The sequence below is a fragment of the Thermobia domestica genome, chromosome 13 (assembly GCF_964235325.1).
Source record: "Thermobia domestica chromosome 13, izTheDome1.hap1.1, whole genome shotgun sequence".
NCBI lineage: Eukaryota > Metazoa > Arthropoda > Insecta > Zygentoma > Lepismatidae > Thermobia > Thermobia domestica.
Window position 1 is genome coordinate 30,442,017 of NC_137466.1, and position 27,090 is coordinate 30,469,106.

Below are 27,090 nucleotides of genomic sequence, written 5' to 3' on the forward strand. Positions count from 1 at the left end.
TCTCCCTTTGTGTGTGTGTGTGTGTGACATGCTTAATTTCCCCTGAGTGGTCGCCATTCCTCAATTCTTAGATACAGTAACATAAGTAACAAAATCCTAGGTTGCCAGCGCAAGGGACTTTATTGAATGAAGTCCTGGTTTCGATTCCCAATGGGAGGGCATTGGAATTTCAATGCATACTACCTTGAATTATACATCCGCGTCTTACATAGCCACGGTGCTGAAAAGGGACGCCTAACTCTCAACAGTCTAAGTTAAAACTACAGGTGTTCCTTACTAAAAGTGTTACAGAGATGGGCATTTTACCTAACCCTCACTACGCCCTCACTCTCACTCATACTCATCATCAATCGACTCGCTCACACCACTTGCCCTCGCACTCAAATATTGTTAATGCCCTCACCCTCACTCACATTCACTCTCAACCAACTGACTCATTCACACCCACTCGCCCTCACATTCAACCCAGTCGCTCACACTCACTCACTCGCCCTCACCTCCATCTATTAAAAGAAAATGAATGTGGCCTTTATGGAGACAAAAATGAGTGAGGGTGTCAATCTCTGAAAGTATATATTTATAATATGGAAAAACGAATCATCATGTACTTCATTGTGAATACTAGTATATATATATATATATATGAAATTTCTGGTACCTGATGAAGCTACAGCACATCTCATCTTGATTGATTGCAATTTATGTTTATTTTTAATAGGTACCAAAGCTAAATACAAATAGGGTAAATTGATTTTACTGCTTAAAGTAGAATTGAATGTCTAGTCAGATTTGTATCCGAGGCTGAGTAACCCTACCGGGATCTAACCCAGTACCATGTTTGTTAGCCATTTGGTCACGTGTTACAGTTATTATTTACTTCCGACATAAACGCACCCTGTGTTACAAAATAACGTTTCATCGTTTCTGACCTCAAAACTAATTTACTTTATTTTCAGCAATTGCTAGTATTGAATGCTATCTTTTAGAAATCAAAGGTTGCCGACGTCGCCATTAGTGACTGCTGCATGCAAAGATTAATCAATACTATTCTCTCTAATGTTTCTTCATAGTCGAACAAATCGCATGTCTCTAAGCTTTTGACCAGCTTTATTAACTTTTAGACATACACAAGAGTATACGTATTGATTAATAAAAATAGCACACATCAAAGAGCAAGTATTAGTTCTGTATTGTCCACGTAACATTAACAAAATACTAAGCAATCAATCGTTTATCATCAACTAGCAGCGTTCACCCCGCTTCGCTGCGGTCACCCCGGAACGCAATAAACTTTGTTACTTAGATAATTTTTACTTTTTCGCTTTCAAGTGATATGATAAAAACCATAGAAGATTGCAGTAAATCTTAACATTATATCGCCTGTCATTTATGTTAACCCGCCCCGCTTCGCTGCGGTCATCCCGGTGCTGGCATATTGTAAAAGTGTCTGTAAAAATAAGCAAATCAATTAAAAAATTTTAAACAGAAGATTCAAGCTATTTTCCGCTGTATATCGCCTGTCATTTATGTTAACCCGCCGAGTGACACGGTCATGCGGGTTGCATATAAATACGTTTATTTTTACCTATGATGAACTAATAACAAAGGATTTGTACGTTATGGACACTTGAATGGTCAATTATCTCAAGACACTGGTAATTAAAAATTAAAGTGATATGATAAAAACCATCTAGGGTCCAAATCCTAATAACCCCCCCAAAAATGAAAGAAATTGGTTCAGCCGTATTAGCGTGATGAGCGGACAAAGGATTTTGTACGTTCTCTTTTATATATATAGATAAAGATCTTAATTCTTTTTCTGTTAAATTTCACCTTGTCAAAAACACATTAGATATTTTAACCAAGATAATTACATATCATAATATGTAATTACATATCATTACATATAATTAATAACCACTGTAGTTTGCATTTTGATAATATGTATCAGCGAGAAGAGATTAGGATACTTCTGAATTTAAGGACAAAAAAGGAGAAGCGGTTATGCGTTATGCGGTAGAGCACTTACGCCTAGTGTGAAAGGTCTCTCATAAATTCTAAGTTATGTAATGTTGTAGGGTACAACATCGTATTCATGAATTTTCTTACGATCCTTCCTTATTCCTCACATTCTTATTCTGGCCACTTCTCCATAATTTTTCATTTGCGTGTACGATATGGCATTTTCAACTTAAAATACTTCGTAATATTAAGAATTTCATAAAGAGAAAATTATAATGATTATTACTCAAAATAAGTAACTATCTATCCCTTCTTTAATGTAAAAGTGACAGAATTCAAAAGGATTAACATTTGAGGAGAGTGCAACAGTGACACACAGAAGGAAAAATAACACAAATGCTTCTGCTTCTGACGTAAGGGAGCTAACTTACACCTTCATCTGCGATGTTTTTACATAAAACTCTTTCAGATCATTTTCAACACGATATCTCAAAAAGGGTCAAATTTGATTTGGTACCTGATACATCTGTGCGTGTTACCCCAGCAGTCAATATTTTGTTGTTACGTCCACTTAATCACACAATTGTATTTTTGCACAAATAAATGATCTGTGTTTGCTGCGTAAAAGATGTTAAGTCCAAAAATCATAAATCGTAGTCATTTGATAAAGTTGGTATTGAAAATTTTCAGCTTGCGTAAAGTCTTTAAAAAAAATTATAAAGTGCTTTAAAGTACTAGTGAAGTGTTGAATGTTTTAAAGCTCTGCATAAAATTTTCCCCACAAAGTATTATAAAAAGATTTAGAACATTTTGGACTTAACAATTTTACGCAGCAAACACAGATATATTTCCTTCCTTTCCTTCAAGAAATCTTTTATGTAAAAGATTGTGACTAAGTTCAGAGGTACAAAAGTAATACCATTAAAAAGTGTTTTTTTTTGGGGGGGGGAGGGAGAACTTTTATTTATCATCTTCTCTTCATAGCATTGATTTTTTTTTAATAATAAACTTTCAGAAATGATGAAAAATTTTACCGAAAAACTTAGTGATTCGATATAACAGTTTTGCGTATGCGATGCAGTCCACATAGTAAATAAACTTTCGTACTAATATGTATAGAGATTAATTCATTTATATTGAGCCGAATTTAAACGCACCACTTTCTTGAAAATGCCATGTTTCCATCACGGGTTGTGTTAAATCTGCAGGCTTCCTCTACTGACTGTTGCTCGGGATCGAAATTTCCATTGCAGGAGATTGCGTTGTAGCTGGGGTCCACAGGAATTGGATCCCACTCTTTTTTACAGGTTTTCCACAGGTCGGAGACAGTGCGGTCTCGACGATGCGATAGGCGACCCTTGGGGAATCTGAAAGCACAATAGTCCATTAGTACGGCGTCAGGACTCTTGACAGAAATGTCAGAGAAAAGAATTGACCTAAGTCCAGTCTCCTGTTTCATACGGTGATAGAATTCCAGCGATGTTTTTGCCGTGTGCCTGGATGTCTTATCTTGGTGCAATTGACCCTGGTTCACGTCTTGTCTATACAATGCTGGGATTTCATGTTGGTACGTTTCAGTCAGGACTTGTCTGGTAGTACACAACAATGATTTTGATCTTTTGCTCCACCTTTCGGAGACGTAGTTTGCTAGTGTACAAGAAACCGACCACAATCATGAACTCTTTTGGAAAATTCTCTGCGCACTTGCGGAAGAACGCGCTTCAGCCCTTGGCGTAAACAGGTATATATGTAATGGCACAGCTTCACCACAGCCTATGAGGTAATTCTAGGCCCTGTGAGGTCTCATCAAGGGTAGCAACAAATGGACTAAATAAAAAGAAATGTATAAATAAAACGAGGATAACGCAACAATCAAAAGTTTGACCAAAGTGGGTAGCCTTATGGTTGCCTCTCACAACATTGATGCATCTTCTAAGGACATAAAATCAATGCATGCTCAAAGTGACTAACCATAACAATGAGAAATTACCTCTATTGCAAGACAATGGACATTTTGATTATGAGTAATCTAAAAATGTTAATAGCTGACTATCAAAATCAAGTGATAAAACGCACCTCAAAGCAAGTGCTAACATTTGAATATTTTAAAAATTCTTTCAAACGTTTCAGGTATTTTATCGCGTAAAGACGACATATATCGACTAGGGATGGCCACAAAGTACCGGTTCCGGCGGATCCGGTTCCAGACCTGGATTCGAAAACCCGTTTCCTGAACCGGATCTTCTAGAACCGGAACCGTTCAGACCCGAAACCGGTTCCACCAGGAACCGGTTCTGGCCATCCCTAATATAGCCGGTAGCTTATATATATATATATATATATATATATATATATATATATATACAGAGAGAGACTAAATTGAAGTATCCCCATCAGAAAGTCGCGGTCGGCAAGAGAGATTGCCGCCGGTAAGAAGCCGGCACCCATCCGCGGCGGCACGACGATCTACTTGTTCAAAATTGCCGACCTTTTGCCGAGGCGGCAAGCGGTCGAAAATCGTAAAAAAAAAAAAAAAAGCCCTTTTGCGGACTCTTTGCCGACGGTTGCCGACCGTCAGAGTCGGCAAAACAATTGGAAAACCATCTTTCCGACCCTCTGCCGACTCGTTATGCCGGCCTCTTTTCGACGGCGTCCCCGGCGCATTTACTAAGCCTTTACGGCTGTTTGCCGACTGCTCGGCAAGGCAACTATTCGACGGAGGCGCCGCGGTCTTTGCAACACTCTCAGCCAAAAAGGAAGAAATCAAATGGGACATGCAAGTATTATATACTTTCAGAACTAGCAATTGTGCCCTTGCCAGTAAAATCATAGCTCGGAGGCAGACTTAGGCAAAGCTACTGTAAAAGATGGTGAAAATTTTGTCTTCCCGAAGGGTTGATTTCCAGTCGGCAAAGGGCCACTTTTCGATGGCGGCAAGAGGTAATATGCCGCCTGTGGGAGAATCGGGAAGCCGACCTCGAAAGAGGTCCTTTCAAGCAGTTGGCAAACAGCCGGAAGGGCGCATAAATTGCGCCGGTGCCGCCGCAGGAAAGTAGCTTTTCCGAGCTGTCCAAATAGCAGAAAAGGTGCGTAGCAATGCAATGGAAATTATGGAGGATTCCCACCAGTAATGTTGCACTCGGTACATACGCAGTACATTTCTACAATTCTCAGTACGATTTAAGTGACATATAGAAGGAAAGTATCTGGGAATGACTTACAAATGCTTGAAAGAGACCTAAAAGTAACAAGTAAGCAGCTAATAATGCCCGTTAAGAATAATTCAATTAAAACGTCTGTGGGCCTAATGTGAAAAACTTATCACAATCAGTACATTTTCCCCCTAAAAGAACATTTTTCACTATCAGGACCACTAGCTCGTTGCAAACGCTTTCTTCGAAGAAAAAAAGCCGCAGCAATCCGTCGGAATACAAACTTTTCAGGCTGTCGTTTTCCCATCAAGTATTTGAAAAAGGATTTTAAACGTCAATTTCAGTTTCTATTGGCGAGCATAGCCAAAAATCGGCGACTATAAACAAAGGAATAGTCATGGTTTAATTTATCAGATTTACTGTTCCACTAATTGGCTGTCAAAAAAATCTTTGTAGTAGGCACGCCACCAGTGTTCCCCATTGACAATCCGCTGGCGGGCGGAGAGTCCAAATAAGAAAGTACAGAACTGTTTGATTCTTTACATAACCAAACTTGTGCATTTATTGTTATTTAATGTAAAGAGTTGCTGCAAAATTGTACTAAAAAAGTTGGGAAAAGCATTATTTTTTAAAGATATTTTCGTAATTGTTAACTTTATAATCTCGCCAGAGAACACACACCACTGTTCGCGCGCTCTAGCGTGTAAATTGAAAGAAGGAGAAATATGGCGAAAAGTGATTTTCTAATTTTTTTAAAGTACAAGGGTCCCACTCCCTCATGGAAAATGAGATTTAATGAAGCAAAAATTATAAATAAAAATATTGCAATAAAAGTTATGTGGTGGCGGAGAGATTCAAACCGGACCTATCAATCACCGCGCTGACGTTTTCCCCTGGAGTACGAATTTCTGCTTGGAAATAGCGTTCTTTTGATTGTATTATAGGAGTACAGCCTGTATACCGTCTCGCTTTATTTAGTATTTTCGCCATAATAAAACGTTGCGGGTCACTTTTTCACTCTCTTATGCAACAGATATTCACAAAAAGACAAATTCAAGTTATCACCTCTAGCAGTAAGCCGGCGCTCCTATTCTAAAAATGATCCAAACTAACCTAACCTAAATTTACGGAATTACTGCTATATCGCAGGACCAATTTGAAAATCGAAAAAAAAGTACCAAAACGTACTCCAATCGCTTATATTTGGTTGGATTAGATTAAGTTACGTTCGATTACGTTACATTAGGTTAGGGGCATAAAAACTACACTGCAAAAACACAAACCAACCTGTGCTAGTTGGCCACTAAAAAGCTCAAATGCTATATAACTGAGTCAGGGCAGGGCGAAGCAGGTGGGCCCACGCGGTAGTTCAGGGGTTTGTCCCAAGGGAGTAGGTGCGTCAGCGACGATGGGTATACGCGTAAGCGAGGATTGTGAAAACATGTGGGCTTTGGTAATCACATATTCCAATATCACTTGATACGGTTTCATACTAGTAACGCTTCAGTTGTAAACATAAAATAAAGCTTTCGTACACTGTGCAGAAATACATTGTCGTTGAGTTAGAAATCACTTATCTTCAACACTAAGGCTTGTAAACTTTTGCAATTTCATGGATAAAATCGTGTACTACAGTTTTTTAACTGTTGCTCGTTATTTTTAATAAAAAATGAAATGAAATCTTTGTTTTACGTCCCACGCTTATGCCGGTTAGGTTAAAGGAGACAGTGATAATGAGAAATGAATGAAAAGGTGGAATGAAGAAAGTGGGAGGAAACAGGAGAACCCCGAAAAAAGCCACGAACACGGTGTTTGTCTACCACAAAGTCCACACGGTCCGAGGTGGGATCGAACCAGGGACCACAAGCACCGGAGGTGAACGCTCTTTCACTGAGCCACCGCGACCCCTATTTTTTAATAGTTCTATATAACTCACACATGATATGTCATTCCCTTGACATACACGCACCATTTCCACATTGCCTTTCGTGCCACTATATCGTAACAAGTGTACCTCTGCGCAAAGTAGTCTATCCACCTCCACATAAATCAAGCTTACATCGAAAGCAAACACTTTTTTAACTTTTAATATTTTCATTACCTGACTTTCACTCATTCTTCCTTCCAAACTTAAACACATTCTACAATTGACCCAGTAAAATTCCTAAAATTGGTCCCGCGATACAGCAATTAACTCAAATTTAATACCTTGAGTCGTAGTCTTACCCACTTATTTTTATTACGTGTCTTATTCGGGCGTAGAATCAACAACACGCTTTGTTTGAAGTTGTCCACCCACACTGCATCAGCATGTGACAAATGAAGAACGCAAACCGAACATACAAGCAGAGCGACCAGACGACGATTTCTTCAAGTAGGCTCTTCAGCGGCAAAGGTGTTATCGTCGCTGGCAAGCCGCCATTGAAAAAGAGCTGCAAAACGGCATAAACGGAAAATGCCCATATCCCGCCTTGACACCGCCTGTGTTGGCGGCCTGGACGCTGAAGTAGGAGGCGGTCCGCCATGGACGGCGGTAAATTGTCAATGGGGGAGGCATATACGAGCATTATCTGCCGCAGTCGTTCACTGTATGCCGATCATTTTCCGACTCGTTTTAAAAGGATCATCAGCTTACTATATTAGCTGTGGAACTTCCATATACTGTTCCGCTTGCAGGTCCTACAGTACAAGAGTTATCTTACTAGTCGGCGAAGCACCATCGTTTCGGCGCCTGTCCGAGCATCTTTGCCGCGGACGGTCCGTCCGCTGTTTGCCGACCTTCTTTCGGCTCTTTTACTTATCGGCATACCGCTAACGTTTCGGCGTCTTTCCGACAACATTTTCCGCGGTCGGCCCGTCCGCTGTTTGTCAAGGATCCTCTCGTAAATGTAATTTAATTTTAAAAATTTACTTCTCATATATCCTTTACGTGCAGTCCCTTTACTACATTTCTTTTTATACATTTACCTTTTTTATGGTCGGCACGCCGTCAGCGTTTCGACGTCTCTACAACCATCATTTGCCGATGTCGTTCCGTTCGCTGTATGCCGACTCCGTTTTCACGAGACATATTTAATGTAATTAGTGTCCACCCACAAGAAAAACCTTTGGACAGTTTCAATTTTTACTTCATCATTAAAGAAGATACAGGCTCTATTTGTTTTTCAAAATTCGACTCGTTGCCGCTGGTACGCGATATTGAAACTTTTGCCGACGTCGTTTTTCAAGAAATTGCCGGCAGTGTCCTATTGCAGTCGTCGTCCGACTGCCTGCCGACTGTTTCGAGAAAGCTTTATACGAGGGAAATATAATCCCCAATTCATATTTTAAAGCAACAAATTACCTTCTAACTCTATTTGTTTTCTTTTGGTGAACGACTCTGTTTTTGCTCCTCGCGGTCGAAAATCGCGCGGAAAGACGCTGGTGTCCAGCGCCGGGTATCCGACCGCGGCATTTGGTCGGTTTGGACAAATTGTTCGACTGTAGGAGGGAAGATAATGATGGGGATCAAGGATGGCCTTGACCGGAGGAATAGTTTTATGGAAAAAAAATATAAATAAAATATATAATTCTCGTCTTCTTTTGCATGTGTATTTCAACCAAAATGGAATGATAAAAGCCTAGATTGACCAAAGTACTACGTAGTCCGAAAATTCCTTTAAGCGATGTACTCTTTTATTCCTTTTTTTAAAATGTAAATACCCTTCTCGTTTTGGATACACATTTTAATCGAATGTAATAATTACGGCAAATTCCAGATCAACTCAAGTAATAAATATTTTAAAAAAATGTTTCTATACGGTTGAGGAGCATGTGAGACTGAGGCGCATGCATCATACATGCATCATGAGGATCATGCATCGGCTGTAATCTTCTGGCTTTCTTCGGAGCACACGAAACGTCACAAAGTTGACCAGAACTAGCGATGTGAGGTGGGAAATCTTACGAGGAAAATTTTCCATTTCAGAAAATTTTCCCGAAAAGTTTCCGTTCTAAACAAATATCAGTGACCATTTTTTCATGAATCGAAAATTTTCTGTCGTGCATGGAAATATTGAAAAAATTTTTATAAGTAGGAAAATTTTCATCGTTCTGAAGCAAGAAGTACAACAACTTTTTTTTATGAATCGGAAAGCTTTATTCTTTGTAGAAATAAGTTAAAGGAATTTTTATAGATCGGAAAATTTTCATTATGATGTAGAAACAAGTGGAAAACCTTTTAATAACCCGGACAATTTTGAATGTCATGTATGGTAATATTTTAGATGGAAAAATTTCCACTATATTTAATTGCATATTGAGCTATAAAATTGAATTCCCGCAGAGGAAAGTTAGACAGCAATAATTAATAATTTTCCAGTTAACTTTCGAGAACCAGTAAATTTTCTATTATTTCGAGTTGGCAAGTAAAAACTTGTATAGTGTTTCTCTCTCTCTTTCTCTCTCTCTCTCTCTCTCTCTCTCTGTGTCTGTGTGTGTGTGTGTGTGTGTGTTAAGTGCAAGGAACATAATTTGAGTTCGTAGAGTACAAATATCCCATCCCATTGTTTAAAAAATAACAAGAAAGCGAAAAGAAATCTTTGTGAATTTATTAGTTCTTTCAAAACTAGAAAATTCCACTATTTCTTCATATATACGCCTGCCTATGTAATGAATTAATTACATAAAAATTCCACTCCCTTACGAAGATTATTTTGTAATAGAAAATAAGAAATGTTTTGATTTTTATTGTGGTTAAAGCTATGAGAAGACATCGTCTTACGCTTATTAAATTAACTAAATATGATTTTGTGAGATCAACGGTGAATTTTGAGAGAAAAATACATTAACGTTCTTGAAACATTTTAGCAGAAATAAAGAATCATAAGATGTTCACTTCATGAAACTTCTTTCAGATAATATTTATTACACATAAATTTTGCGGCTAAACAACTATGTAGGAATAAGTGGAGTATGTTGTTATGAATCGGAAAATTTTCCAAAGAAACTTTCCGTTTCAAAAATTTTGCGCAAAATTCATATCACTGACTAGAACCAAGGGAAATAGTGTAGAAAGCATTAGCGGCACTGCTTAGTATGTGAGAATGGTTGCGACCGTGGCTCGGATGAAGCATGGGAGGGGAATGGCATGGCACGACACACTATGTGTGAATTAACCGTAAGTCTGCAAACGAATGGTGTGGATTTCTATAGAAGGTATATCAATAACTACCATTAAGCCTTATATAACAGAAGTGCCCGTTGTTAGCACTTGCTGAATGGCAGGCAACCTGGAAAACAGAAAGGCTATTTGGGTTGTCTATCTTACAAATAACAATTCATATTTAGTGCGATGTATAATGTATGATTCTTTCGAAAGTAGCCCTAATAATATTAATTTACTGTTGTATATATTTATAAGGGTTTCGTTTACATTTCCAGGTATTCGTGCAGCAGTTAAATGATCAGGAACGCACACTACGCTATTATCAACAATATGGGGCCACAGGATAACAGCAAAGGTTCTGCCCGCTTTCACGAAACGAAACGTCATATCTAGATTAGTGATGGGTAAATTCCCGGGAAGATATTTTTCCGGAATATTCCCTGGGAATATTCCGGGGAAGATTCCCAAAAATGGGAATTTTCCGGGAATTAATCTACAATCACAAATAAAATTGCATTGTATTACTATATGATTTCAAAGTTAAATTCGTTTTTATATCACAGTATATTATTACTCTTGTCCCAAGAGGAGTCTTTAAAATGTATATTCTGAACGATGTTATGTTATTTTATTAATATTTTATTATATTTAGAGAGTACGCATAAATCTATATTTATTTACAATATGTTCTACGAAAGTAAATGTTTCAAAAATGGTATAGTAAGTCCACATACTTTTAAACCGTTAAAAAGTTTAAATTTACATGTAAGTGGATTATCTGAACTTGACTCTACTACTGATATAAACATATTAAAGTTTTAAGTATTATAAACAAATTAGGTTGGGTAACTGCGAGAAGACACATGTCCCACCATTTTGTCAACATTTGCGCTTGCAAGATACTTTCTTATCTTTATAATTTTGCATGTAATATTCCCATACACGACCTTTTTTCCTGCCCATTTCTCGAAATGTCATGCTTTAATTCGCATGTAAGAGAAGTCCGAGTACCTCTTCAGAAATTCGAGTCAGAGACAGGAGACAGACCGACGTCTATTACAAACGGTGGTTCAGGGTTTATTAATAGTACTTCATCTCTATTTCTACATAATTCTACATTACTTTACAAAATGGATTCTTTTCATCATTTGTAAATTAGTACTTTGCTACTTTTGGCTATTGTTTAGTTTGGTGGGTCCAGATTTTGCACCTACTTTTTTGAGATATTATATTTCGATGCGGTTGTTTTATGGTTTCATACGTTAAATTACGTTACCAACATTAAATTCAGACAGCATTGCCGAGCGAGAGTTAGCGAGTGAAGGCGGGGTAGAGCCCCGCAGGGCACGTTGTTTTCTGTCTTCGTTACCAACAATTCACTTTCTTTTCTCACATAAATCACTTCCACTTACCTTTACGGTTTGTACAAATCCCCTACTGCCCTAAACAAAATTGTGTTCAATACTTTCTTGACTACTTGAACACCACTATCAACTCATTTGTTCCGGGGGGCGCGGTGGCTCAGTGATAGAGCGTTCACCTCTGGTGCTTGGGGTCCCGGATTCGATCCCAGCCCCCGCCAAGTGAACTTTGTGGTGGACAAACACCGTGCTCGTGGGTTTTCTCGGGGTTCTCCCGTTTCCTCCCACTTTCTTCATTCCACCATTTCACTCATCTCTCATCATCTCCGTCTCCTTTAGCCTAACTGGCATAACCATGGGGCGTAAAACTGAAAGATTTAATTTGTTTTGTAAATCATCCTACTTTTTGCTAGTTTTGGGCCCCCAATACTAAACAATTACCCTACCTTTTAGTGCAAATGGAAATGGTACTTAAAATCTCATATTATTAGTTATGTCAAATACAGTAAAAAAAAAAAATAATAAATTTTTAAACCTCCAAATTGTTTAAAATCTAGAAGTAAATCATAATATATTAAAATAATGCAATTAGTCATACGGTTCTTATAATTTGGAAGATAAAGTAAAGAAATGGAAATAAATTCCTTCCCGGGAATTTATAGGCCAGGGAAAAAACCCGGGAATATTCCCATTTTTAAATTCCTTCCCACCGGGAATATTCCCACTGCCCATCACTAATCTAGATGTGTTTGAACGCTCAGGTAGGACATTTTCAGTACCTTCTGTGACAATTTAGTTTCATTTCTTATACATACACGTATGTCGTGTAAATATTTTATTTCCTTTTGTGTTTATCTTTTAAACAACATTTTCCACAGCTACCTTCGAGTGCAGCACCCCAAATGTACATCTATAAAAATGATATATAGAGTTAATGTTAAGTTACCTACGCTCTCTTCCTCGTAGTTACATAGAAGTATGCCAAGCCAGAGATGTGGAATTGGATAGAGACCAAATCAATGGTATCATTTAGCTGGTTCAATCGACTCAGCTGCGTCCATTCTTCCCACCAAGTTTCGTAGTGATTCAAGCAGTAGTTATCGATAAATAAAGTATCACATACAAGCCTAGCCTGCCCATAGCCGAACTAGGCCACCAAATATAACGATCTTTATTTCTTAGACAATGGACTACTTCTCCACAAAATTTCGTGCAAATCCGGCCAGTAGTTACCGACAAATTAAGTACCAAATAAAAACAGACGATTCTGCCTCTCGCCTGGCCACCAAGTGATCTTTATTCCTTTGACGATGGACTACCAAATTTCGTAAGGATTCAGGCAGTAGTTACCGATAAATAGCAGTCTATCCGTGGCCGAGCTCGGCCACCAAACATTCCACAGACAATGCGCTACTTCCCGAACAAAGTTATTCAGATCCGGCCAGTAGTTATCGAGAAATAAAGCACCACTTTCATACACACAACACACACACACACACACACACATACATACATATATATACATATATATATATATATATATATATATATATATATATATATATATATATATATATATATATATATATATATATATATATATATATATATATATATATATATATACTCCTGGAATAAAAGTATAAGCACTCGTATGCTTATGCTTGAAGCTAAGGGAAAGAAAGTGTCAGAGAATGTTAACTACTTCAATCGTGCCACAAAAGAAAAATATCAATAAATTAATCATCATAAACAGCATAATAACCTGAAACAAGGCTATTACTCTCATTATTATATCTAAATGAACTTGGGGCTTCGATTATTCGGAGATTCTACAATATTGTGCCTAATACTCAGCGGAAGAATGTAGTCTTTACAATACGGACGGTTGAGGTCACGCATATAACAAGAATATGTGAGATGGTGATGTTTGATACAAAATCTCCCAATGATAATTTCATCTTGGCCACTAGTACGCGACATCTGCCAATTGCCCAAAATAAGCTTTATAGAATTGTGCTCATATTTGCTTTGCCTGGTTCCAATTTGGTTTCAGCAGGGGCGTACGCTGATTGGACGAGATAGGTACAGTGGTCCGAACAAGGGTAAGTGCGCCAGTTCAACACCTGCCAACGCGACTTAGTTTGCTGTTCTGTTATACTAGTTTTCTCCGAATGTGAACGTGTTTTGGAGCTGAGGTAGCAACAGGTACACAGTATATTACTGTAGCTGACGGTATCTCACTATAATGCCTTGATTGACGGTAAAAGACACATAATACACACAAGACACAAAGAATGCACAACAGACAACAATATTATAATATTTGTGCCAAATATTTTTAATTTACCTGTTGCTTCTTTCAGGTTGGTTTCAACCTTTTCGTGTGGTTTGTATTGTTTTTACACCTTTTTTGACATCTCTACATACTGCTGAAGGCCTATTATCAACCACGTAAGATAAAGTAATATTTTAGACATTAGAATAAAATCTCCTAATACTTACAAGACAGTGCTCCCAAACTGCTGAGGATTAGAAGCCAAATACTTCAATAGGGTAAATATATAAATGAAATAACCTACTTTCAGCATATAATTTTACCTTCGACTGTAAGCCTACATAGAAGATAATTATATTTAAGTAGCTAATGACCTTAAACTAATGCAGTGACGACACAAAGAACGCTATATCTTTTACAAAACTCCAACCCTCAATCCTTGGAGAAAAATCAGGAGAAATGACATAAAACTTTTAGTACAATTTCTTTCTTCGCCTACATCTCTTTTCCGTCATCCCAAATTGCTAATAAATGTTTCAGTGTTTACCAATCTCTTTCAAACGCAAGGACTCCTTTCCATGCTATTCTTTAAAACTTAAGGTATTCTTTTTAATTGAGGCATGATTTTTCAAGTGAGCAATTACACGTTATTTTTGGAAACGAACATATTTCAAATTGACGTAGACCCACGCAGAAGCTCGTGCAACACCAAACATATTGCTGAAACTTCTCCATCTTGTGAACAGAGCAAATGAGGGCACCTAATTTAATCAGCAACTAAACATAAAATCAGAAAAATAAAATGTTTTGTGAGCTCTCTCTCTCTCGATATTAGACTTTGGAATAACAACATATACGGGGGAAATGGGGGCTCCGTCCCCCAAACGTTTTCCTGCTCCCTCCAAATAAAGTCTGACTGTTAGGTATTTATTTAAATATGTTTACTAGAGCAAATGACGAATGCTTATGATACAAATAGAAATATCTTCTCTTCACACACACATACATACACAAACACACACACACAAAATAAGTTTAATGAATATCAAACAGAAAATTTGAATATTGTAAAAATTACTCTCTTTTCGTTTTCAGAAGAGGAATTGTCGAAAATGCTGCAAAACAGTTTTTATTATTTCGCCCCCAGAAAGCAGAAAGGTGCTAAGCGACAAAGTGCATTTTTCTCAGGAGCAGGGCCGGATCCACGAAATAGTGCGCCCGTGGTAAAGACGTTTTTGGCGCCTCTTCCTCTCAAGTCTAAATACCTTATATTAGGGACTGGAACAAATCTTAGGTTAAAATATATATTTTAAAAAATTGAAATCATTTGTCATCTTTTCCCTTTTTATAACTTTTACTGAAATTTGTGTCTGAAATTTAATATCTCATAGACGCGCATCATCATAATCACAACAGAATGGCATAAAAGAGTGAAAGAGGTATCATAGTGTAAATTCAGGTCTTGTTAGTCGTCTACTTAATTATTGTAGGAAAGAAGTGACCATAACTCACTGTTTCAATAATGGACTGTTTACTGAAGGAAAAATATCTACTGCTTTATACAAATAAATTTTGTGCTAAATTAGATAAATTATTTTTGGCTAATGTTCAACTGCTCAATGTTTATTGCTGTCGGCATTACTTTTTGTCTCCATCTGCTTCACAAATAATTGAATTTATAATTTTCATTATTTGTTGACGTCATCATCCTATTATTACTATTGCCTCTTAACTAAAACTAATGTGGCAAACGTTAGGCCACGGGTTTAATATACGAGGCCAGCCATCCTAACTGCGGCTCTGTCTGATTTTCTTGATCACAACAGGCAAATACTGCAATCGAATAAACCCAGAACTTGTGAAACTGTTTCCATTTCCTATCCCATCCTTACCTGAAATACGTAAAGGACAAAAATAAATTTAAGAAGAAAATAATACTTTCTCAAATCGTTCTACACTGCAAGAAATGGTTGTCAACTCAATACTTTCCGGTCCAAGGATGACTACCATTTTTTGGTGTTGATTTAACACAGTGAACGATGTTGATTTCGGTGATTTAACACAATGGACGTGTTATCAATGTTGACTAAATACTATAACAGTGCTAGTATGATACCCTACATTGTGTTGAATTATCAAAAGCAACAGTTTGAAAAGTGGTAGTCATTCTGGGACACCAGAAAGTATTGGACTAACGCAGTCATTTTTTGGTGCAGTACGTCGAAATGTTTGGGAATAATGGCCATTCGGAATTGAGTAGCCGAGAGCTCGAGGTTATGTGACGTTACACTTCCAAATTTGCTCGCGCCCTCACCAGATCATCATTCACTAATCTCACGAACGCCTTGTACAAAAAAAAAAAAAAAAAAAAAAAAAATTCTTCGAACAACCTCCGAATACCAAGGTAAGTTAAATTTTAATCGGTAGGAGTAAATTTTAACATCAATTAGCCTATCTCAAACGGCAAGTAAGAAATTAATTAACAGAATGAGTTAAATGAAGCCTGAAATAAAATTCAAGTACAGCACAATGAAATGCACTGTCAACTATTAAGACTTGACGCACAATGATAAAAAAAAGAAAAAAAATTCCCAGTTCATGCAGCGTATTGTCATGCAGCGATTATGACTTCAATCATTTCTTTCTTCGCCACGAGAAAACAAAATATTCAAACTATCAACTCACAATCACACTTGAGAACTTCACGACATGTTCTAAAATTCAGGTCCTAAGTTAACTAAACAAAAATTGGTAGTGCGTGCTCTTCACATCCAAGAGATCAGGGGCGGATACAGGACGAACTTCTGGGGGGGTCAGTGGGTTGTAATACTGCTACTTAGAATTACTTTCAAGAGCTCCAAACTCTGGGATGGGTTTTATTTATATATAAAAGAAGAAAGTTTCGTCTACTGGGGGGGGGGGGAACGATTGTCCCGATCGCCCCCTTGAATCCGCCACTCGAAGAGATACCTTAGTTTTGTAACGAACAACTTCGGTTAAACATAGAAACATATGAAACATAGAAAAATTGTAATCTGACCGTGGAGTAACTTTGTTTCAAATTTCTTTCCCGTCTTCGATATCAATTACAATATTCTCAAATTACTGACAAAGAACTATAAACACTTTTACCCAAAGTAATTGCAAACTTACCTCAGTAGTCTCCAGTTTTCAGATAACACCTGGAGATAAATGCTATGTTTCGAATGATTTTAAAAATTATTTTCATATTCCTTTCTTAATTCTGAAATAGTACCGTTTAAAACATTTACTATATATTTAACTATCCTTTGACCAGCTGGAGACCTCGCCCCCAGATCCCCACGTTTGCTCGGTCTACGCCTCGTATCTCATATGTATCAGCCTTTGATTTTAGAGTGATTTTGGTGCATTTGTTCTTATACTTTCTAAATTTGGCCAGTTGGGGGCTCGCTCCCAGACCCCTCGTTTGCTCGGCCTACGACCTTGTATCACATGTTATCAAGAACGACATGTCTATAAAGAATAACTCTTTTGATATAAACACAAAAGGTTATACAAATAAGGACATTACAGTTGAATATACGAGTAACAGCTGGCAAGTTCCGTTATGCCCGTTTTAGCTCGGCCTACTACCTTACACCTCTAAAACCTACAATTCTACCGAATTTCAAGTTTATTTTCCTATTTCAACTACCTAAAAGACAAGATGTTGTATCCGAAAAAAATTCTCATTTAAATAATATCGGGATTTTTCATTTCCCCTTTAGACCCCCTAAAAAGAACTAGGAAAACGTGTTAGTCCCGGAAGGCTACAATCATGCCAAATTTCGTCATCCTAATCCTGCCGGAAGTGCCTGAATATTTTGGGGTGTAGAAGATGTCTCATGTAAGTAACATGGGACAGATTTTTCGTTTCCCCATAAAACTGCCCTAAAGTTGGACATTTTTATTTTTGGTGATTTGCTTAAGCAAAGCTAACGAAAACGTTCAATCATAAAGAATTTTTATTCCAATTCTAAGTACTTAAAACATGACGTTATAAAGTTAAAAAAAAGACCCATTTAAATAACAGTTTTCTTGTGGGTAAGCCCCGAAACGCTACAATCATGCCAAATTTCAACTTTCCACTTGAACCGGAAGTACCCGTTATTTTATGTCAGTGAGTGAGTGAATCCACGTAAGATTAGGATTACTTAATACTTTTAGCACATTCAGCTACCTTTATTATCTTCATTAAATAGTAATAGAATCGATCGCAGTTGACAAAATCTAGTGGTTACGCGTAAGAAAGTAATACCAACCAAGAAAGGAAAAACACCTTTTCAGCACTTTTCATAAGACAAATTGATTTATTTTTAGTCTGGCAAAGTGTAAATTTATCGAACTAAGTCAAGTGAAAAAATTAATAAATGTTGGAAACGTGCCTGTATTCCTCTTATTTGACGCATGTGTCGATCTTCTCTAGGTTTTCCCGTTTTCTCCCACTTTCTTCATTCCACCAATAATCCCATCATCGTCCATACAACCTGAACCAAATTTGTCAGTATTAATCTAGCATCGAAATGGCGCCCCTTACATACTCTAATCCAGCTGCGTCCCGGGGAAAATGCCCTGAATTCCCCCCCTTAGATCCGGCCCTGCTCCGGAAAGCATAAAAACGAATGAAACACTAATTAATACCGATTCTTTCTTTATTCTATAATTCAGTTTTCACTGCAAACCTTTCATATTATCTCCTGTCACTTGTCACTGCAACAACATTAAACATAAAATGGGTATTCAGTAGGAAATCAAGGAAAGTGGCACTTAGCACCTTTCTGCTTTCAGGGAACGATTTGTTTATATATCGAATTTTGCGCCTCCAACTTATGGGGACGACTTACATTTTCAGGATAAAGAATGGAAACTTTTAATACTGGCAATTGTCTCCTTAAGGAGTCGAAGTTTTGAAAAGGCTGAAATACGTTTTCCATTAATTTCAAGAGTATATGCATCACATTTCTTACCTTTAACTTAAGCAAAAACTCATATAAATTTTTCTGTGAAAAAAAAAATCGGGATTTGAGTATTACAGAAATTGTTTTCTTTCCTCATTAGAAGCTGAATTGTTGAAACTTGTATTCTCTTATTTTTAATTAAGGTTTAAATGCTGAATTTCACTTCACTAACCTAAATGAATCCTGACATTTAGCAGTTTCACAATAATAAAAAAGAATCAAAACCACGTCAACATCATAATTGTTACGAACTTTCCAAATACAATAATTAGTGCAATACTGATCAGTGGCAGAGTCAGAAATATATCATGGAGAGCATTAATAATTGCCATAACAAAGAAATACGCTTCCACCTCTCATACATCCCCATACACACCTATACACGTATACCTAGCATTATATCGCACCACCGGCTGAAATGTGGGCTGCATGGTCTGCCGGAGTACTTCACTGGTTCTTGTGATACGACGTAGAGTTTTTTTTTTTTATTTCAGTAGACAGAGGTGAGGTGAATTGGAGGTAAGACAAATTAGAAAGGAGTTCCCTTTTTTTCAGTCTTTTTTAGTTATACAGTATTGAAATATTGACGAAATTTGCTAAGATATAATAAATTAAATTTCCTGACTCTACAGGTATGAAAAACTATGACCAGGCAAAGGCTCACGATCAACTGTGGGATGAGTGGCTAGCGGATGGATTCCCAAGTGCTATTATTTCTTTTTTTTCTCAATTTGTTAACTCCTCAATTGCCTCACGATGCTGGGCCAATACCAGAAATTGTTAATTCTTCCGGAGAGAATAGAATCAGAGACCATGCAGGCCGAGATTGCGCACTCAAGGAATGCGGCTAAATTGGAGCAAAATAATAATAATAATAATAATAATAATAATAATAATAATAATAATAATAATAATAATAATAATAATAATAATAATAATAATAATAATAATAATAATAATATTTAAACATCATCTTTCTCTTTTAATGTTTCCCATTCGCATTCGCAGAAGGTAAATTTTGATGCCTATGGAAGCGAAAAAGAGTTGAAAAGGATTATTAAGAAATATCATATATAAATAATATGCTGAAATCTTGTGTAGAGTTTAAAATAGTCCTTACGAGAAGTAAGATTTTTTTAAAACATATCTGTGTAAAGTTTGCTATTCTTGACAAACCATCTATATAAGATAATTGTAACGTGTCTATATAAAGAAGTCACAATACTATTCGAAAGCAGAATCCGTTTCGGTGTAATTGTACTAAAGTGGGAGGTCCTCCTGCCTACGCCATTGGTAGTGATTAATCAACTTTGTTACTCTCATTTGTCTAACTGGATATACACAGCAGCTATTTTATTAGTCTGATATATTATTGCATATCTGTCTGAGAGTATCTTATTTTTTCTTCTTCAATTATCCTTTATTATTACCAATTTTCTTTTATTCTCAAGCGTCGAAAGGAGAGACTAAGGAATGGTAATCGTGGAAAAAAATCGAATTCGAGATTTCAGCGAATTTATACTATTCATGGCCCATAATACTGGAAAAGTGGTTTCCCACATACAGTATGTCTGTTCGTCCATTTGTCTTGATGTACACTTGCTTAGATGCCATACCGTTCAACTTGTTTCTGATTCTCCAGGGATTGTTTTCGAATTGCCTTCCTCCGCTAAAAGTAATTAATTTACTAAAGAGTGAAAATAAAAAATGTCATTTTTTCATAACGGCTCTATCGATTTTTTTCTGTTTCATAATTCAATTATTCAATAACAACCCCATATGTACTGTGGTATAAGTCATTTCTCTGAAAACAAAAATCGGGAAAGGGTAGTTTACTCTTGGGGGTGAGTTTTTTCAGATGATTTTCTCAAAAATGACTCAGACGATTTCGTTCATTTTCCATAAATAAATTTATTAATAACCTGATAATATGGCATAACTAATTTATCCTGAAAACATTACAAGGGATAGTTTACTCTTGGGGTGAGATTTAGGGACAATTTTCTCAAAAAACGAGTCACGCAATTTTGTTCATAGTTCATAAATGAATATTTCATTATTATTCATATAATATTGCATAAATCAGTTTCATGAGAATATCTACAAGAAATAGTTTACTCTTCAGGTTCTTTTTCACAATTTTGTAAAATACCACACAGAGAAAAATCCGTTCTCCGGACGGCGGTATATTGTACAAATATACGGTATCCTCTTGCTTACTACAAAAACCAGTCTGGAGAATACGTATCCATAGCTACATATGCACTGCCCTTAGATGTTACATCATGCCGTTGCAGGATGTCTGACATCTAACAGTTTTCCGTATATCACATGCATATACTTATGTTACCTCAGCTATATGTTATATACCGGTACGTCCATTTGTATGTGAGATCCTGACCGCCTACATTGTTTCATGCGGAAAGCACGTTAGACGGAACACTTATACAGAAATTATTATAAAACACGCGTTTTCAGTTATACGTCTGCTGTACGTTAAGTCCAAAAACTACAGGAATTACGCATGTAAGCTATCTTTTTAAGTACGCCACCTACATTTTTTTCTCAGTGCACTCATGTGATTTTGTTGTTATTTTATATACAAAAAATCACTAATAACCCTGACATATGGCATAAGTCATTTGCTATGATAAAGTCTACAAGGAGTGATTTGATTTCGGGGATGAATTTTCTTTGAGTGAGGTTTTCCTAAAACGCCTTATAATTTTCTTCAAATATCACAAGAAAATATTTCATTAACAACTCCAGCACAAAATGATTTAGTTTAAGGAATTGGAGAGAGAAAGTTTAATGCGGTGGATCGTGCCTTTTGTATTACTTTCCAGCGACGAAAGGAGTGAAGAAGAAAATATGTTGATTATGAAGAAAATCGGATTCCAGATTTCAGCGGTGTATACATTTTATGGCTCCTATATTATGCCAGAAAACGAATTAATGGATATCTATCCGTTTGCCACGATGTAAAGATGTTCACTTGCTCAAAAGCCATACCTTTCAACGTAATGAAAGCAAATTTAAGACCTAGAGTTCTTATAAGTTTCCCCTAGGGGTGTTTTTTGAACTTTCTTCCTACTCCCAAAAGTAAGGATAGTTTCCTGAGGGATAAAAATTAAAATTTTCGATATTTCAAAAATGGTTCTAACAATTTCCTTTTCATGAACCAATATTCTACTAACTACCCTATAGTATTTCATACTTAATATCTCTAGAAAATATCCGGATGGGTCAGTTATTTCTTGAAGTGAGTTTTCCGAACCCTTTTCTTGAAAACTACATATCCCATTTTGTTCATCTGTTGTAAATAAATATTTTATTAATAACATGATAATATAGCATAACTCTTTGTCTCGAAAAAATCTACAACGAGTATTTATTCTTGGAAGTGAGCTTTCCCGGAAGAAGATTTTCTCAAAAAACAGTTCAGGCAATTTTGTTCGTATTTCATATTTGTTTTATTAATAATCTAACAGTATGGGATCTCATTTGCCATGAAAAATTTAAAGGAGTAGTTTTTTCTCGGAAGCGAGTTTTTCTTTAAAAAAACACTTAAGACCATTTTGTTCATAACTCTATAATGTTACGGAAAACACTTATCACGAAAATATTTACGAAGATCGTATTATTATTATTATTTTTATTATTATTATTATTATTATTAATATTATTATTATTATTATCTATTTCCTTAAATATGACTGATGCGAGGTTGTTGATATCTCATAAACAAATCTTTTATAATAACCCTAATACATGATAGTCATTTGTCATTAAAATGTCCACAAACAATGGTTTACTATTGTGGGTGAGTTTTCTTCGAACAAAGTTTATCAAAAACATAATTTTGTTCGTGTTTCGTAAATAAATGTTTCACTAACAATTGCAATATAACAAGATTTAGTTTACGAAATTAGAACGAGAAAGCTCAGTGTGGAAATCTTTTATTTACACACACAAAAAGTCAAACAAATGGGCTTCCTAAATTATGTTTATCTTTCTCTATGAAAAGTTTATTGGAACTTTTCCTACAAACTGCGATCCTAATTTGTACAATGTCAAAGTCCATGATTCAACTGCAAATAATAATAATAAATACTTCTGTATAATATGTGTTTAAAACCATACGTTACAGAACAGAAGTTGCAAAAGTTGAAGGAAAGGAAGTCGTGGAAACAAATCGATACGGAAGAGGGTAAAAAGATGTACAGGAAGTTAAACAACGAGTTGCAAAGGGAAACAGAGAAAGGGAAGAGTTTAACAAAAGAAAATCTGAGGATTAGAAGAATTAGGAAAAGTTCGGAAATATGAGGAAATGTAAAAGATTATGAAATCTATGGAACTTCGGAGGAAACATGGAGATATCACGATGGCAGTAGAAAGTAAGAATGAGTCAGAATCTGAAGAGAAAATCAACAAGATGTTAGAAATCTTGATGAAGGCCTGTGAAAAATATGGGATGAAAATAAATGTGAGAAAGACAAAAGCATGAACAAAAGGATGAATGCCAAATATAGAAGTAGGAGGGTAAAAAAACGAATAGGTGACTAGTTTTCGATTCCTGTTCTATTATTACTGATGATATGAAATGTGATTGTGAAATAAAAGCAAGGATAGGCGTGGCGAAAGAACCCTTTAGGGGGCACAAAATGCTATGTTGTGGAACATTGAATAGAGAGTTGAGAAAAAAAAAAAGACTCATAAAATGTTTCGCGTGGAGTATTATATTGTATGGGTCAGAAACATAGACATTACGTAAAAATGAGGAAAACGACTAGAGGCTTTCGAAATGTGGGTGGAAAAGAATGGAGAGAATTAGCTGGGTCAAGCAGAAAACGAATAAGAGGGTGTTAGAAATGGTGGGGGGGGGGAAATAATAATTTTAGATATTAGTAGCTGAAATACCCATTCTTCGCATGGGGACTGTATTTGGAAGTCAACGCATGTGGGAGTATGATCATTGATTTCAGCGAAAACTATGGATTTCACATTAATATCTGTCATTTTGGATTATTTTTACATGTCTCGGTAACCCCTTCCCCGAAGGTGATCCCATCCTGCATACAATGGTAGCTGAATTTGAAATTCATTCCTAATGGATGTATCACCATTGATCACTGCGACCGCGAAAACTATGGATTTGACTCTAATATCGGTCATTTTGGATTATGTTTACATGTCTCGGTATCCCCCCTCCCTGGTGACCCCCAGCTCGCAGCCGAATGAGGTAAATTTGGAAGTTAATGCGATCGGAGTTTCATCATTGATCTCAACGACCACGTAAACTATGAATTCCACACTAATATCGGTCATTTTCTACTACTTTTACATGTCCCGGTAAACGCTATCCCTGAGACCCCCCCTGGGTTCGAAATTTGAAAAAAATCGCTTCGTCTTGATCTGGGGCTTGGATCAAGGTACCAGTGACCCAAATTTGGTAACTCTCGGTCCACTGGCCGCACACTGATCCCCAGACCGCACACAGGCAGACACACAGAGATGCGAGACAAACTCTTTATTTTATTTATATTAGATTAAGAAGAGGAAGAGAAAGGGGTTGGGACATTAGCTATGAAGAAACTATATCATGAGGGACGCGCTAGAGGATATGGTGACAGAAAACAGAGGGAGGGGGCGAAGGAGACTACAATTAATAAACATCAAAACAGAAAATTCGTACGTGAAGACGAAGAGATTAGCGGAAGACCGTGGAGCATGAAAGATTTTTAGTTGCCGTAAGTGACCTGCCAATGATGGCAGAATACCTGTAATTATTGTGATTTAATGGGGACGTCACCAACGAGGTTCTGTATTTTAAAAGCGCTCCTGCGTACACTATGTCATTACTCGGCACCTTATATATCACATCGTTATTAAGAAATTATATATAATAACTTTTTTAAAGTAATAAGTAAAAACTTATTGTGATTCTTATTGAAACGTTCAGGTTGCGAACGGAGCGAGCAAAAATATTTATACCAAATCTATTTCTTTGCAAACCGACAACAATACTGATTTAATAGGGCGCCGAACGTTTACTCTTTTCGAACATTTCCTGCTTGCTCGTTCGGCGACCGCTTGCTATCAGCGTCCAGGGCAACGACCCCGTATAGCTTTGGCTCTGATGGCATGGAATCCAACAAGAGACCACTCGCAGCAGAGGTGAGCGCTCAGCCACTGAACCACCATGCACTGCAATAGTAGATACTAAGTTTGATTAAGAGGGTAGCTCGTGAAACTAATTTTGCATGCTGATTGTAAACAACTCCACTTTTCTTATTTATTTGAAAAAAATATTTGTTTTTATAAACACGGAATATCAATAATAGTAAGATTTATAGATAGAGTAGGGGCACTGTGGCACATAGGGATGCGCACGAGTCGAGTCGAGACAGAATTTTCCTGAGAAAACTGGAGTCGAGACACAGCACTTCCCATAGAAAAATATGTTTTTCGAGTCGAGACATCATTTTTACAGTACATTTTCGAGACGAGACAGCCTCAAATCTTGTCTCGTGCGCATCCCTAGAGGCACAGTAGTAGACTGACATTTTTTGATGCTAGTTGTTCCGAGTTCGATCCAGGGCCAGGTGAGTTTGTGGGTTTTCTCGGGATTCTCACGTTTGCACCCACATTCATATTTCACTATTTCTTTCTCAATCATTCGCTTCTTATGAATCATTTGTCTGCTTTAGACTGAAGAGCATTACAGTGAGACGAAAACTAGAAATTTCGATTCATTTTCTCAGAATCTCAAAACATACGAAAAAATAATTAAAATGATATGACTAGTGAGTAACTTCATTTTCGCGGAGACTGTCATTGTTTATCCCCAGAACATTAGGTTAATGAAACGTATGTTTTCGTGTTCAATTCTTCTGAGTAAATATTGTTCTTGAATATGCAGAGTAAAAAATTGCAAGCTATTTTTAACAGAGTATGAAACAAGTCGGCGTGCTCTTCATTTTCTAAAAATTGCGTATTTACATTAAAAATATGAATATTGTTTTCCTTTTCACTTTTAAATGGAGAAGAAAAATTTCAATAATAATAATAATAATAATAATAATAATAATAATAATAATAATAATAATAATAATAATAATAATAATAATAATCTAATTCATAAAATGTGAACTGAAATTTTATGTTTTCCTTTTCTCGTACACAAGTTTAGCTCCCCCCTTTGATGTAATGGCTACAGCGTGCGTGTGAATGTAGTTTCAGGTTCGATTCCCGGGGACACCACAAAAAGTTAATTTTTTAATCATTCAGTTTCAATAATCATCCGTGTACTGTAGTCTAAAGAGTTTACAGTAACCATAAGACGTTAAAACAATAATAAACAAAAATTTATTTCATTTCGTAAAAAACAAAAAAAAAAAAAAAAATCTGAACTTGTAATATTTCAGCTTATGTGATTCTGTCCTATGTGATATTCACATCAATCATCGTCAAGTCTCTCAAGACTGTAATACAAACATGTTCTATTCATAAGAATTTTTGAAAACAAAATACCTGGATGAACTACGAAGTTTGTGTGAGAACATCGATGGCTGTCAAAAGAGAATCCAGCAATCGCTGAGGGAAAGAAGGGAACGCCTTGCGCGGAACACCAATCGCAACCATGGCTTCTTCGCCACTGCCGCCTCCACAGATTGTGTTGCCTACTAACTCACACACAATAACTAAGTGGCGTCGCTGCTAACTCATCCCGTTATGTTAGTCGCTCTTCTTCAGTGCGCGATTCTGCACCTTAACTCTCTGTGATCGATGCGTCAGAGGGGAAGGAGGTGTCTCTTCTATGTAGGCGTTAGTTTATTAGAAGTTGGAAGGTTGAAGCGTCATCAGATAATAAGAAATAACACTAAATTGTGCTTCTGCCTGTGCACGCATGTAATACCCAAAAAAGAAAGAAAGAAAAAAAAAGAGAAACGAAATTTCGCCCAAGTTTATAACCTGTTGATTCTTCAATGTCATCCAATTGCTTTTTGATTACCAATGGGAGACTGTGTACCGCGAAAATAATTTAAACAGCATTCTTTTCATTATTATTATTATTCTATAATTATTCTATAAGTACACGCTGTTATCCTATCGTTTCAGATGTGGCCAGGAGATTATTTAGTTTTCAAAACTGAGTGGAAATATCTGGAATTTCTAACATCAAGGGTGCTATAAATGTATATATAAACAC

The 27,090-nt window shown here is 36.6% G+C and overlaps 1 protein-coding gene across 1 annotated transcript in view; it reads right to left on the reverse strand.

The window, feature by feature from the left end:
• Nucleotides 1-26,539, reverse strand: part of LOC145669149 (putative ammonium transporter 2) — a 256,714-nt gene extending 230,175 nt beyond the window's left edge. The window contains exon 1 of the mRNA XM_081737491.1: nt 26,412-26,539. The gene's annotated coding sequence lies outside the window, so the exon portion shown is untranslated. The remainder of the gene's footprint in view (nt 1-26,411) is intronic.
• Nucleotides 26,540-27,090: the final 551 nt, after the last annotated feature.